Source organism: Cebus imitator, unplaced genomic scaffold, assembly GCF_001604975.1.
Source record: "Cebus imitator isolate Cc_AM_T3 unplaced genomic scaffold, Cebus_imitator-1.0 Scaffold563, whole genome shotgun sequence".
Taxonomy (NCBI): domain Eukaryota; kingdom Metazoa; phylum Chordata; class Mammalia; order Primates; family Cebidae; genus Cebus; species Cebus imitator.
In genome coordinates this window covers 1,336,638-1,342,681 of record NW_016107878.1, presented here as the reverse complement: position 1 = coordinate 1,342,681, position 6,044 = coordinate 1,336,638, and positions in this window count along the sequence as shown.

Here is a 6,044-nt window from a genome sequence, read left to right as displayed (position 1 = left end):
CCCACTCACCCACTCACCCACTCACCCACTCACCCTCTCACCCACTCTCTCACTCTCCCACTCACCCACTCACCCACTCACCCACTCACCCACTCTCCCACTCTCTCACTCTCCCGCTCTCTCACTCTCCCACTCTCCCACTCTCCCACTCACCCACTCTCCCACTCTCCCACTCACCCACTCTCACTCGCCCACTCACCCACTCACCCACTCGCCCACTCGCCCACCCACCCACTCATCCACTGTTTAGCTATCCACCTGAGTGGTGCTCAGCAGTTGATGGCTGACTTCCGGCTGCCACCTGTTGGCCTTTCTTCTCCCTTAGAAATAAAACCCTGGCTCTATCTGGGAGTAGCAACGTGCCCAGCTGGAAAAACAATCTCCCAGATGTTCCTGCAATGAGGTATAGCCATGTGACCAACTCTGCCCAGTGAGACACAAGCACAAGAGTCACGTGGGACTTCCAAGGTTGCCTGAGAGGGGCAGGATCCACCACGGTGCCCCTTGAAAACATAATGCAAGCAAAGGAAGCCAGCCACAAGAGGCCACGTAGTGTATGATTCCATGAAATACGTAGAGAAGGGAGATCTGCGAGAAAGGAAGTAGCTTAGTGGTTGGTTAGGTCTGGGGAGTGAAAGGGTTATAGCTACAGGGTAGGGGCCTTCCTTCTGAGGTGATGAAGTGGTTCTAAAATTAACTGTGGAGATGGTCGCTCATATCTGTGATTTATAGAGTATTTGAATTATATGCCAATAAAGCAGTTTTTGAAACACTGCAGAATCATCTGAAAAATGTGGTCTTTTCCTCCATTCCTTCTTCCTCTTTCTCCTGGCCTGGAATACAGACATGATGGCCGGAGCTCCAGCAGCTCTAAGGGACAGTGAGGGTAGAAGCCAATGCTACAGAAAACAGAAAGATCCTGGGTCCCAGATGGCCATGAAACCACCAGCCTAGGCCTGTCTGCCTATTTGCTGAAATTTTTTTCATGAAAGAGAAGTAAAATCTCACGTGGTTCAAGCCACTAGTATTTTAGTTTTTCTATTGACAGAGTCAAAGCTTACCCTACATGAAGCAATAACTAACATTCATTGATGGCCTATTTTATGCCAGGCACTGCTTTAAGAACTTGACATGTAATGACTCTTCTAGTCTATGTCAATGTTATTTTTTAACATCTAACCTATTTTAATATGTTTATACCCATTTTAAAGGTGAAAAAGTTGAGGCCCAGGGAGAATAAGAAACTTGCCCAAGGTCACACAGTGCTAGAGACTTCTCTTGTTTCAATACGATTATCTCTGTTCTCTTTTGATTTTAAGCAAATTACTATAGGGTCTTGCAATAAAACTTATTAGGGGAACTTACATAAAATAATAATTTCTGGTTGATACTTCTGAAAGTACTCTTCTTCTTTGTTTTTAACCCTCTTAAATTTTCTCTTTAGAGAGAATTGATCTCCTCTTACCCTGGAGTTTTCAATGCATGCAGCAGGTCCCAGGCTCTTTCCCCAAGAAAACCTCCAAACCTCAAGGTCAGGAAACACCTTAAGGGCAGGAAGCCCCCATCTCGCAAAGTCCACCCAGGTCCTGAGCACTCTCAATGGTGTATCCAAATGTCCCAGCCCAGCTTCGCCTGAACTGCACCCACACCCCACCAGCCTTCTTCCTGCCCGGGAGAAGCTGACTGCCTGGAAATTCCTCCACCAGGAAGGGGCAGCTTGAAACGCATGTGCAAAAGCGTCAATGGCCAAGCACGAGTGTTGAACAGCCTTTATTTAAAGCAACTGAGCCCTTGTTGTTCTCACACCCTCACCTTGCTGGTAACTAAGGGGAGCTCCATCCTATCCACTGATCTGTTTCCTACAATCGTCCTGAGAGTTGACACTACTGTCCAGGGCCAGAGAAAGGAGGGGCCCCCTCAAAGTCACATAGGCTTGGGGGACAGAAGTGATGAGGACCTACCCCTCAAAGTCACATAGGCTTGGGGGACAGAAGTGATGAGGACCTACCCCTCAAAGTCACATAGGCTTGGGGGACAGGAGTGATGAGGACCTAGTTTCAGAACTCAGGACTTGCAACCCTGCCACATGCTCATGTGCACAGGCAGGTGCGCTCAAATGGTGGTCAGCACCTTCACCCAGGGAGGAGGACAGGCTGAAACAGGCCAACCCTGGCTGCAGAGGTCAGTGGCCATGCATACCCTCCCTGGGCCTCCCCGGAACAAGGCAGAGTTGAAGTTGGGTAGAAGGGGGACTTGTGATTCATAGATGAGAAATTTGGTAGTGTTAGAGAATTGATAATAGATAGATAGATAATGGATGGATAGAGAGACAGACAGCTGGGTAGACAGATGACAAATGGGTGAATGGATAGATGATTGATAGGTAGATGATGGATAGATGGATGGATTAATGAATGAATAGATAGGTAATGAATGGACAGGTGGTGGATAGCTAAACAGATGATGGATAGATGAATGGACAGACAGAGGATAGATTGATGGATGAGGGACGGGTCGATGGATAGATAAAAGGATAGAGAGAAGATAGGTGCAGACAGATGGATGAAAGATAGAAGATGGATAGGCAAGAGGTAGACGAATAGCAAGACGATGGATGGATACATCGATATTGGATGGACGAGTGGATAAATAGATGATAGGTCGATGACAGGTAGGTAGATAGATAATGGAAGATGGACAGATGGACAGATGGATAGATGGATAGATGCATGGATGCATGGATGCATGGATAAATGGATGGTGGATGGAGAGATGGATGGCTGGAAAAACAGGTGATAGATAGACATATAGATATATAGATACACAGATGGATGGGCAGGTGGAAGCTGTGGAGGGACCCTCCTAGAGCCCGACACCCTGCTCACCACTGCCTCTGCAGACTCAGGCTGTCCTGCCATTTCCCCAGTGCAGGGCTTCTCTTTGTGGGTGATGATAATGAGACCCCCTTGGTGGGCACTAACAGCAGGGAAACTGCACCCAGGAATGATCCACTCCTGCATGCCCATATTGGGACCTCACCATACCAGCAGCTAAGCAGACAAGTCCCACTGTAGGGAGGTCCCCTGCCACTGCTGCCCTGCCCAGAGTCCAGGCTGAGCAGACAGAGTACACGAGGGTGGCAGCTGTTGGCTGCGCTCATTCCGGCTCTGCTGCTGACCAACTGGGTGGCCTCGGGCCGATGTCAGCCTCTCCGAGCCTCAGCCCTGCCTCCACCCGTGTTGGACACCACTGCTGCGCTCCCTCAGTCTCCCGTCGGGAGCGCAGGGAGCCACATACTCTGTAATTGTACAGTGTTTACTGAATTAAGGGATATTTGTTACTATCCTGGTCCCCTCTGGGTAATTGTCCTGCCTCCCCAGACCAGTTATAAGAACCAGCACGATGATGACGATGGTGGCAATGAAGGCGATGACAATATCAGCTCATCAGTAGTTTCCTCTCCGTCTTATTGGTGGTGCCAAACTGGTGAGGTGCTGAGCCGAGTGTCTGCTGTGCTTTACTTCATTTCATCCACACGGCGTCCCCGTGGCAGTGAACGGCACCCTCACATAATGCAGATGGGAAGGCAGGCCTCTGGCGGTGTTCCCTGATGCAGGGTGTACGTGTCAGAGCTGGAGTTTAACCCTGGGGTCTGCCTGTCTCCAGAACGTGGGTCTTTCTTCATCACTGCACCTGTCTTTCTCCTTGTTCCAAAAGTCCCAGGTCCCTGCAGCATCTTGGAGTCCTCAGGAGGATTCCCAGCGTTGTCTTCCTGCCATGCCTGGAGGGCCAGCACAGGTGGCAGGGGGGACCCACTGTCCTGGGTGTGACTACAGTGGAGCATTTCCCTCCAGCATCCTGGGGCTGTGGGTGATGGTCCTGGCTCTGTCCTCCTCTTCCAGCCCAGGACTCCTTGTTCAGGATGGATGAGTCCCTCTTTCGGGTCTGAATTCCCCCTCCCAGACCCGGGAGTCTAGACCTCTGCATGGGCCAGGGTTGGAGAGCCATGCCTGGAGTGGGGGAGATTCCACCTGGGTGGGGCTTGGAAGCAGAGGGCAGATGAGGTGGGGCCCGTGGTGGGGGGCGGAGCCACTGGAGAGCCCCCCAGGGAGGGTGTGAAGGCAGCGAGCCATGCACAGAGTCCTGTGGGGGTTTGCAGGGAAGGAGGATTCCCAGGAGCTTGGCTCCCACCCACGCCAGGGCATCCTCCCCTCATCCTCTGACTTTTCCAACACCCGAGGGAAGCCTTCCCCTTCACCAGTGACTGCCCTGTGTCAGCCCTTGCCTGGAGCCTCGTGCAGAAAGCTCCCCGCCTGCCATTTATTTCCTTCTCCCCGAGGTCCTGGCGTCACACTGCCCAGGCCAGCCCTGGCCTCTGGGCTGCTGCTCTGCACACCCACTGGGAGCCAGACCAGCAAAGGCCATTCTGAGATGGGGAGGCAGGTGCGGCAGGGAAGAGCACACTGTGGCGGCCTGAGGGCAGGTGGCCATCCCAGCGTGCCGACCCTGGTGGCCCTCGAGTTAGCATCCCCCCAAGTGAGCCTCAGCTTCACGACCCCGACCATGCCTCCCCAGTGTTGGCACCTCTCGATGGGGCCACCCCGGCCTTGAGCCCTGGAGCACTTGCTGTGCCTCCTCCAGCTCCAGAAAGGGCAGCCCTGCCAGTCACTCAGGCTTTCCTGGGGGCATCCTCCATTTTGATCCCCAGAGACCAGTGGGTGCAGTAGACAGAATCCCTGTTCTTCCTGCCCAGCCTCAGAATGCTGCCTTTGAGAGGGAAGCAGAAGAGGCCAGCCTCAGTTCTCAAGGCCCAGCTCCAGCCGCCCGGCCTCAGGCTGGAGGCTAGGCCCCACACCATCCCCGCCCCGCTGGGGGAAGCCTGGGTGTCATGAGCCTGGATGACACCCAGCTTTGTGGGTCGCCTCCATCTATTTGAAAGTAGAGAAAGGGGTGTCACGGAGGGAGGTCACCATGAGGAGGGAGGTCACCATGAGGAGGGAGGTCACCATGATTAATTGAAGAACACAGCTCATCCCAGATTTGGAGAGGAAACGGGTCACTCTCAGAGTCCCTGGCCAAGAGCACACACATGCCATCTCTGAGTCTGCACATGTTACCAGCCAGTGGGGAGAGGCTTCTGGGAAGGTGTCGGGAAGCAGGTGACTGAGTAGGAGTCAGCCCGAGACCAGAGAATGGGGATGGACGGCAGACGAACCCACCAGGCATCACTAGAGGTGGCGTTAGAGACAAAGGGAAAAGATTCTCTTTTGTTAGCTGCGCACAAGCACCCACGTGTTGAATAAGACTTGGGTTAGTCTAAATGTACAGTTGGCCTTTGATGACACAGGGTTTAGGGGAAACCAACAGCCCTCCCCCGCACAGTTGAAAGTCTGCATATAACTTCTGACTCCCCTGCAACTTCACAGCTAATAGGCCCCTGCTGACCAGAAGTGTTATGTATAACATCAACAGTTGATTAACACGTACTTTGTATCTGTGTTCTACACCGTATTCTCCCCGTAAATAAGCTACAGGAAAGCACATGTCACTAAGAAAATCATCAGGAAGAGGGAAGACAGTCGTCAGGTGGAAGTGGGTCATCATAAAGGTCTCTGTCCTTGTCATCTCCACGCTGAGTGGTGTGACGGCTAATACTGAGTGTCAACTTGATTGGACCGAAGGATGCAAAGTGTTGATCCTGGGTGTGTCTGTGAGGGTGTGGTCAAAGGGATTCAGTGGGCTGGGGAAGGTGGACCCACCCTTAGTCTGGTGGGCACAATCCCATCAGCTGCCAGTGAATATCAGGCAGACAGAAAAACGTGGAAAGACGAGAAGGGCCTCACCTCCCGGCCTGCATTTTTCTCCCGAGGTAGATGCTTCCTACCGTCAACACCCCCTCCAGGTTCTTCAGTTCTGGGACTCGGGCTGGCTCTCCCTGCTCCTCAAGCGTGCAGACAGCCTGTTGTGGGACCCGGTGATGGTGTAAGTTAATACTTAATAGACTCCCTTTTATGTGCGTGTGTGTGTGAGTGTGTGTGTGTGTG